Source organism: Anabrus simplex, chromosome 1 (assembly GCF_040414725.1).
Source record: "Anabrus simplex isolate iqAnaSimp1 chromosome 1, ASM4041472v1, whole genome shotgun sequence".
NCBI lineage: Eukaryota > Metazoa > Arthropoda > Insecta > Orthoptera > Tettigoniidae > Anabrus > Anabrus simplex.
Window position 1 is genome coordinate 1,015,288,288 of NC_090265.1, and position 10,136 is coordinate 1,015,298,423.

Consider the following 10,136-nt stretch of genomic DNA (forward strand, 5'->3'; position numbering starts at 1 on the left):
TCAGTTGTTCCTCAGAAAAGTACAGGCCCTACCTGTGCAGAACTTACACAGTGGTTCGTTCATTATTATTATCATTATTATGGAAATATTCCCATTATATTGGCGCTAGAATACAGTAATTTCAAGTTAAATTAGAATTCGTTTTTAATTTCTGGACATACGTAAAACACGTGAAAGACGTGGCAGAAGTAAGGGATGATTATTTACGAGCGGAGGGAGGAGTTCAAGCGGTTCAAATCTGTAAATGCTGCTCTGTAAAACATGGCACAAATGACTCCTAACCACTGGTCTTGCGGTGTAGGTGGCAACGCGTCCGCCTGTCACCCGGCGGCCCCGGGTTCGATTCCCGGCCAGGTCAGTTTTTTAATTGTACATTATTAATATCCCTGGCCTGGGGACTGGGTGTTTGTATCATCCTTAACGTTCCTTTCCTCGCATTCAACACTTTACCCTACCGCCATTTGCATAATACACGCAGGTTTCCTCATATATGGTGCAAATAGGGGCAAAGGATCTTCATAGGTTGATGTCCCGAACAAATAGCATTAAAAGAAGTTAAAGAAGGAGTGTAGTTTCACGCAAAAACAGCGACGTCATAAATTCCTGTGAAAATGCTCGTTCATTCCTCCCGTATGAAGTTCACACTACGCGCTTGTCATTCAATGTTTTTTTTTTCTTTGCTAGTTGTTTTACGTCGCACCGACACAGATAGGTCTTATGCGACGATGGGATAGGAAAGGTCTAGGAAGTGGAAGGAAGCGGCCGTGGCTTTAATTAAGGTACAGTCCCGGCATTTGCCTGGAGTGAAAATGGGAAACCACGGAGAACCATCGTCAGGGATGCCGACAGTGGGGCTCGAACCCATCATCTCCCGAATACCATCTTCAGGGTTGCCGCCAATGGGGTTCGAATCCACTATCTCCCGGATGCAATCTCACAGCTGCGCGCCCCTAACCACACGGCCAACTCGCTTGGTCGTACCGACTGTAACAGCCTGCCTGTATATTGGTGGGAAGTAGCTGGGGGGTAAGATAACTTTCTTCTTTAGCATGCCATTCCTCTGGTTCATACATTTTCTGATATATCTGGTACGTAACACACTGGTTCATCATTGTATTCGAGCTATAAAATCCCTACTCTGAGCCACTGATTGGAATGAGTAGTGTGCATATTTAACGAAATAATGACAGAGGAGTGGTCACGGCAGTCTGCGACCTGGTTATTCCAGTTCTGGAACTTTGGACTCTTAGATCGGCACCGTAGTACTGTTCGTTGAAAGTGAGAAAGTGTGCGGTTTTTCATTTGATCGAGTATTTTATATGATAACACTGCTTTCAATCGCTACATTTCTACTGACGTTTTTGTAATGACCTATGTTGAATTCAGTTAGGAAAACCACCAAGTCAGTCTTTCTGAGAATCCCGTAGCGAAGCACGGGTACATCAGCTAGTAATAATAATAATAATAATAATAATAATAATAATAATAATAATAATAATAATAATAATAATATTGGCTTTACGTCCCACTAACTACTTATAAGGTTTTCGGGGACGCCGTGATGCCAGAATTTGGTTACGCAGGAGTTCTTTTACGTGTAATTAAATCTACCAACACGAGGCAGACGAATTTGAGCATCTTCAAATATCACCGGACTGAGCCAGAATCGAACCTGCGAAGTTGGGGTCAGAAAGCCAATGCCTCAAACGTCCGAGCCACTCAGCCCGGCATGCAATGATAATAGTATTAATTATTTCATAACGAAGTAATTTACAGTCACGGACAAGGCCTAAATTATAACATGTTTATATTTAAGAAAATACATAATTATGTTTATACGTAAGAATGCTATGTGCAATATCGATAAATAGTTAAGGTATTAACTGAGGAGCCTAGTTTCGCACAATAGTAGCGACAAGTTTTAAATTCCTGAGAAAATGCTCTTCCATTTCTCCCGTACCAAGTTCACACTACGCGCTTGTCATTCAATCGGAGGTTCTGTTACATAATTATTATGTCTGTACGTAAGAATGCTAGGCCTATTTGTAAAATCGCCAAATAACTGAAGTATTAACGGAGGGGCGTAGTTTTTCACATTAATAGCGACAAGTTATAAATTCCTGTACAAATGCTCGTTCATTTCTCCCGTGCCAAGTTCAAACTACGCGCTTGCAATTCAATCGGAGGTTCTCCGGAGGCAAACGATTGAAAGCGCCCGGAGCCTCCGCTCCGTAAACAACCGCTCCGTTAACAGCGCTACCAATAACGTGTTTAAACGTGCCGCTGCAGTATATTCACTCGGTAGTTCACTCGGTACAACTGGGTGATGACGTCACAACAACTGCACCGCTCCGTCCCCACCATCAGCCCAGCCAAGACCAACACCAATACTCAGACCTAAAGGCAGGTTTCGATAGTGATGGGCTGCGAATGGACTCGCGAACAATCGAGTCTGGGACAGTAAAACTCGAGGTACTCGAGTCCGGACTCGAAGCCGAGGACGCTGGCAGGATTATCTGCGAGCTGTGTATGGAAACAACACGATGCATAATATTGTAGGTAGGCCAAGGACAAGTATTTGTTCCGTTTCCTAATAATGCACAGTGATATAACGTAAAAACGAATGTTGAGATGCGGTAATGAACATCACTTTAAAGAAGTGTGTACACAGTCATCCTCTGAAGCAGTCGTTAATCCCGTAGCATACATACAGCACGTTATCGAAAAGATAAGTACGATATTATACGGCAGGACAAAATCCCGGAGGTGGAAACAATATAATTATGTTATTCTTGGATACCTCACCAAATGCTCAGAGCATTCCTTCAATCAATTGAACGTTGTGGACGTTGAACTAGGGCAAATGTTGTTCTACTGCACAACAAGATATACAGCCGAACATTTACATTACGCCATATTTACATGAATGTATAGGCCTACGTCCACCTCTGTGGTGTAGTGGTTAGTGTGATTAGCTGCCACCCCTGGAGGCCCGGGTTCGATTCTCGGCTCTGCCACGAAATTTGAAAAGTGGTACGAGGGCTGGAACGGGGTCCACTCAGCCTCGGGAGGTCAACTGAGTAGAGGTGGGTTCGATTCCCACCTCAGCCATCCTGGAAGTGGTTTTCCGTGGTTTCCCACTTCTCCTTCAGGCAAATGACGGGATGGTTCCTAACTGAAGGCCGGGGGCCGATGACCTAGATGTTAAGCTCCTTTAAACAACAAGCATCAACTTAAGGCCATGGCCGCTTCCTTCCCTCTTCCAATCTTCCCATCCCCCGCAAGGCCCCTGTTCAGTATAGCAGGTGAGGCCGCCTGGGCGAGTACTGGTCATTCTCCCCAGTTGTATCCCCGACCCAGAGTCTGAAGCTCCAGGACACTGCCCTTGAGGCGGTAGAGGTGGGATCCCTCGCGGAGACCGAGGGAAAAACCAACCATGTAGGGTAAACAGATTTAGAGGAAGAGAGAGAGAGAGAGAGGTACAACAAAACCTTATTGTAACGTAAACTAAGAAACGTGTGGACACAGGTGCTTATGTATGCTTATCTCCGGCGCACAGTCCAGTTCCATGTCTAAATGGTTAGCGTGCTGGTCGCGGCAAGGTGGCGGGGGCTGGGTGTGTGTGTCGTCTTCATCATAATTTCATCCTCATTACGACGCGCAGGTCGCCTACGGTGGTCAAATCGAAAGACCTGCATCTGGTGAGCTGAACATGTCCTCGGACACTCCCGGCACTAAAAGTCATACGCCATTTCATTTTACTGATCAGGTAGGACAAAAGTTCATTTTCGACTAATCTATTTCTATTATAAAGGGCATTATTTTACGCTCTTGACTTCCTTTGGCCAATACCTTTATTCTTCGACGTTTCGGATCCCTTCCATTTTTTCTCCCTGATTATTGTTATATAGAGGATGATTGCCTAGTTGTACTTCCTCTTAAAACAATCACCACCACCACCACCACCACCACCACCACCCTGAGGGAAGAATGTAATACCTACAATTAATAGTTAAATTATGTTCCTAATCTTCATTCCGTATCTCAAATTACCAAAGGCTAATCTAATGGGCGATATAATGCAAAAATGCAAACTCATATGTCCTCATACCGAGGTGGTGCAGCACATTTCAGGAAAACCCCCATTGCAGGTGAGCTGCACGTACCATTTCAACCACATACCAGTCCTCCTGACATTCTAAAATTTCTGGCAGTACCGGGAATCGAACCCAAGCCCCCAAGGATGGGAGCTAATAACACTAACCGTTCCGCTACAGAGGCGTTGTAATGAAGGAGCCCAACTAAATACACACGAAGGAGAAAAAGAAGAATGACATTGTGTGACGAACTAAACGAATGGCATTTCGAAACAAATATGTTACGGTCTTACGCTCGCGTGTTTCACGTTGTGGTCAAGTAAATGTACTTAGCTGTTGTAATAGTACTTAATGATTGGGGTATTTATTCTGACTGCTCCGCAACAGGTCGCAGTTACGGATCGTGACGTCACAGTGGAGACTCGAGTACTTCGCACGGCTTACTCGGAGAGGCTCGGACCAGAGTCCTGCAGAGTGGCCCAGCCCTTGAGCTGCTTCGGCAGTAGACTGCAATGGGCGGCAATGGGCTTTGAAAGGTTCGAACATACGAAGCTCGTGACGTCATCGCACGGGCCGGTCTGGGCAGCGCTCTGTCATTCGTACGCGGTGAGCCAAGGATAGCGCTGTGGTAGTTCTATGGGCTTGACTGCTTTAATGTGTACAGTGTATTGCGTGTCAGCGAAGTGTGTTGCATTATGGTTGAGTGGAGCCGATCAAATTTGCTGTGGTTTTCAGTTTGACTTCTCCGTCTATCCTGTTATCGGAAACGAATTTGGACTGTTGTTCCAAAAGAAAAGAAACCGTGGCAAAAAAATCGTGAATTAGAGAAAATAAGCAACAAACGAACTAAAAACCGCACAATACAAGACTTCTGAACAGGATCCTAATCTTAAAAGTCGTATTTGTTTGGTATTCAAGCCTGCAATTGACGGCGATAGGAAAGACGTTTATTTTGTGAGCTGTACGATCTGCGGTGAACTTTATGTACACACTAGCAGTTACCCGCGGCTTCTCGCGTGGATTTCGTAATTTGATAAAGGTAATCGTTCCTCGGCACTGTACTAAGACATTATCTGAAAATGCCTGAAGTATAAAACGTCACTGAAAAACTGAATTTCATTTACCCCAGAAACTCTTTGTAAACCAAGTTGGTAGTATTGCCTTTTGGAGCTGAGATGACCATGCGACATAGAACTGTACACATGAGAAAGTCTTCTCTCAAGTAAAAAAAAAGTTGCTTTATTTTTAAAGGAGATTACAAATACATATTTCCACATCTGTAACATCTTCAGGTTTTGAGATATAAGTATCCGCATAAAAATAATTCAACCCCTTTATCAGCCCTTCCTCCACCCCCACCTACGTGGATTTTCCGAAAACAAAAAAGAGAGACAGGTTTCTTCATTTTTAAAGGACATTCCAAGTACCAAGTTCCATGTCTGTAACATATAAAGTTTTTGACATACGCTGTAGATATACCGGTAGTCATTTTAAAAATTCACCTGCTTTTTCAATTCTTTCCTTTCTCTTAAGTGGTTTTCCGAAAACAAAAAATACGTGTTTATTGATAAAGGAGTTGCCAAATACCAGTTATTACGACTGTAACATCTTCAGTTCTTGAGAGATTTGTATCCTCAACCCCCCCCCCCCCGGAGTTAATTTTACCACCAAAAAATGAGTGTTCTTTTATTTCTATTTTCACTTCTGAAACATCTTTAGGTTTTTAAGATATAAGTATCCTCATACAAATAATTCAACTAATATTTCAGTCCTTTCATCCCCCTTAAGTGGATTTTCCAAAACCAAAAGAATACATATTTCTTTCTTTTTAAAGTAGACCCTAAATACCAATTTTTACGTCTGTAACAACTTCAGTTTTTGAGATATCAGTACCCTAATAAAATTAATTCAACCCCCTTTTCAGTCCCTTTTACCCCCACGTTGTGGTTCTTCAAAAAGTAAAATAATACCTTTTTATTTTTAAAATATTAAAAATATCAGTGTTCACATCTGTAACATGTTGAATGTTTGAGAGATATTCTGTAGATATGCTCAACTTATAAATTCACGCCAACCCACATTTCAGTCCTTTTTAACCCCCCCAAGTGTCTTTTCCGAATACAAAATAATACATGTCCCTTTATTTTTTAAAGATATTATAAATACCGCTTCACGTCTGTAACATGTTAAGTTTTTGAGATATATTGCAGATATGCTCAGGGATTATGTGTAAATATTTTGGTTGGCAGCTATGCCCAAACGTACACGCATAATCTCGCTGCTGTAGAATCCTGGAGCTGGCGTTGTCATGGTTACGACAGTTCATTTCCTTATCCGATTCCGAGAGCAGGGGTAGTGTGGTGCCAATATCTCCATAACGGTCCGTTTTAGGGCCTTAAAACATGGTTCTCGGGCCCGTAGGGCTTACCGAGATTTGTTCTTTGGGTCAAGGGGCTTAAAATGAGCTTAGTCTCGTCCTTGCACGACAAATTCGATATTTCGCCTATATTAGCCTATTATTTTTATATCTCCCCCGTCGCACCCCACTTCGAATTGTTTTGAAAATAAAATGCAGCCCATGTCCCTCAGGGATAATATATATTTACATTAGTAAAAGGATTTTTAGAATCGGTCCAGTAGTTTCTGAGATTAGCCTCCAGATATACACAAACTAACAACATTCGCGCTCTCTATTATATTAGTATATATTAAAGGAGTCGAAATGATTTTGTCTTTTTATGATTAAATAAAAACTTACGATGAACGAATATGAAAATGCTTCGTGGTATTTAGATTCACTTTGAGTTAACTCGATGCCAGTTACAAACGAATATAGTTTATAATAAAGTTTCTGTTTGTTTTCAATTATTATTATTATTATTATTATTATTATTATTATTATTATTATTATTATTATTATTATTATTATTATTATTATTATTATTATTATTATTATTATTATTACAGTGCAGGAGAATATAATTTTAACTGGCCATATGTACTTACAGCAAAGTTACAGACTGATAGTTTGGAAGGAATGTTTGGAACCTGTAGAAGGTTAAGTCGGTGTGCTTATAATGTTTCAGTTGAACATATTCTTGAGTCGGAAAGAAAATTGAAAGTGCTCAGAGTACTAAAAATGCAATCTGGTAAATTTGGTGAATTAACACTCGCAGATTTTTTAACTGAACTACACAAAGTCCAGAAGAATCAAGTTCAGAATTTAGACAAGATAGTTGACATAGAGTGTGTAACAATCCCACCCAACTCACAGAGGATTCTCTCTTGTATTGCCAGCTATACTAGTATGAAGGTCATTGAGAAGCTTAAGAAGTATAACAACTATGCTGATTGTGTTGAGATGCTACAGTCCGAAGAAGAAATGGTGATACACTGTTATGTTGATCAAATACTCTCATATTTTAGGCAGTTAAACAGAGGTGGCTTGAAGTTCCCATCACCGATCATGGTTTCTATGTGTCGTAAAACATTCATGCTCTTTCAGGCCCTCATAAGTAGTGCTTATAAAGCAGAATTTTCAAAATTAGAAAACCAAAGGGATGCAATAGTTGCTTTACGAGTTGAAGCCTTTGAAAGTAATATTGATAATGCAAGTGATGTGTGCAAGTGTGGCTTTCCTTTGACCAGAATTTAGAAGAAGTGTGTGAACATTCTGGCCAATATCTTTATTAACAATTACACAAAGATCTTAGATGAAAAGAAAATATCCCAAGAAATTACCAAGAAACTTTAAAAGCAGGGTGCCAAGAAAAATAGTGATAAAACAACTCTCGGTCAGAAACAGCACATTAGGAAAGAGTTGAAACTAAGCAGCAAGTAACTTTAAGGTAATAAATTAATTAATTTTGAGTCATTAACTAATGTTTACTTTCTGGAGTTGAAACGTTTTTTAAAATCTTTTGTTGGGTATGCACAGTGCTAGTTTTGTTCGACTGCAATATTTTGGTGAAGGGTGAATAATGAGCTAATGTGTATGTTATGCTAGTAAATAAGTTAGGAGGAAAACTGATTTTTTCTTCGATTGGTAACAAGTATTTGAGCTGGTCTTCAGTAAATTACGTTTTCTACGTTAAGTAGGCTAGCTAGGTGTACCTTGTTTCGAATTTAGGTTTAGGAAATACTTTAGGTAATAATATTAATAGGTAATAATATTAACTTTAAAAATATTTGTAAATATCAGTAGGTTCGTTGGTGTTATGACAGTAAATGTGGTACTTCGGTGAGCACGAGAAACACAGGGCGTGTACCAATCTGTTGAAGTGCATACAGAGGGAGAGGGTTTATTTTAGAGAAAATCTTTCAAACATTTCTTTCCTGACTTTATTAATGAGTTCAAAATCATGTCACCTTTGTACAAAAGACAAGTAGAAAGTGTTTCTTGCCCTAGGGTTGGCGATGTCCTTGGATTCCGACAGCTCCTCTCTTTTCCATACCAGTGGACCACCATTCCTCCCTCGATGGAAGTTCTAGAAGATCCACTCTACGTCTAGAAGATCCATACGGTGCTGGTGAAGGGCGTTGTAAATGATGAACGTAAATGAACACCGTTAAGCCTTGGGGCGAGTTGATGCAAAAACTGCTTTCGAATGAGCATATAAGTTTAACACTCATAAAATGAAAATCTACTCGAAACTTATCGTCAAATTTCAAAATAGTCACTTAAAGTTTGTGGCACTTGGCATAATGTGAAGTTATGCCACACGACTTAGTTTTTAGCTTGAAGCACCATTCAATGTAATCAATTGCACTGGAAAAAATAAGGATGTTTCACTCGTGAATTCAGACTTGTTCACGCATTGGTAATGACATGAAATAAAAATATAACGAAATTAATCATGTATTAACAGTCCTCGGTTCGACTGTTCATAGAATCGAAACGCACAGCTGAATGTTCGTAGAATTGAAATATACAGTTCTTAATAGAATTGAAATGCACAGTTCACATACACAGCCTACAGTTCATACCTATAAATATTTACACAGTTCATGAAATGGTAAATTAGTGACGTAGTCATGCTTGCAATTTGAGTAATTCTGAATTAAAGCACAGTCTCGTTAACTTGAAGTATTCAGTGCTTTGTAAGGAGCAAACTGTTCCAAATCCTGTCCACAACATTAAACTTTATATTACGAGTGCTTGAAAAATATTCACAAGTCTTAGACACTCGTGTAGAATAAACAGTCACTTGATGACGTTCAGATGAAGCACAATTTATATCACGCCCCGTTGGAGTAGAAGTTTATCACTCACAGTTTAAAGAAACCCGTACAAGTTCATACTCGTCGCGTTTGAGTTAAAGTCCACGGACTCGAAGTATGACGGCCGCTTCACGCTATATCGCGGTCCTCGCGAACCAACTGCACGAACTCCACTGCCATGCGTGCATATACACACACTGGTCACACACTGCTCAGCTAAGCGAAGCAGTACTGTATTTATATCCGATCCGTGCCTTCACATCTCATTCCATAACTTCGTCGTCTCATGTCGGATTTACGTGAAATTTTGCAGGAACGTAGATAAAGGATTGGGCTACACGATGATGTGGTTAATTTTATTTAATTATTATTGTGGGGAAATTTATTATCCATAGAAACTCGAGGAACATTCCACACTAGTCTAGGCCCTCTGTGTTGCGGTGAGGTGGGCTGTGACGTCACACGCACACAGTTGTTGCTTGCTGTTCAGTCAGTCTTTCGCTGCCGGTCTGGAGCGTAAAACGCGTAAGTTTTAAATTTCCATTACGGGGACTTAGTTTTGTACCGCCATTACGGGTACAGTATAATACTTACAAAGGCCAATTATCATAAGGAATAGTACCGTAACTTCCGCCGAAACTTCTCCGGTATTTCGTATAGATATCCGTTCAAACTATCGCGAAGGTAATAATTTACTACATTAAAAAACACGATCGCCTGTAAACTTCCATATAAAAAGAAGTTAAAGAGATTACACGGTAATAGTTAACAGTCGTTGTATTGTTATTGATTATTGTGGCTCTTCATATTTAAATATTG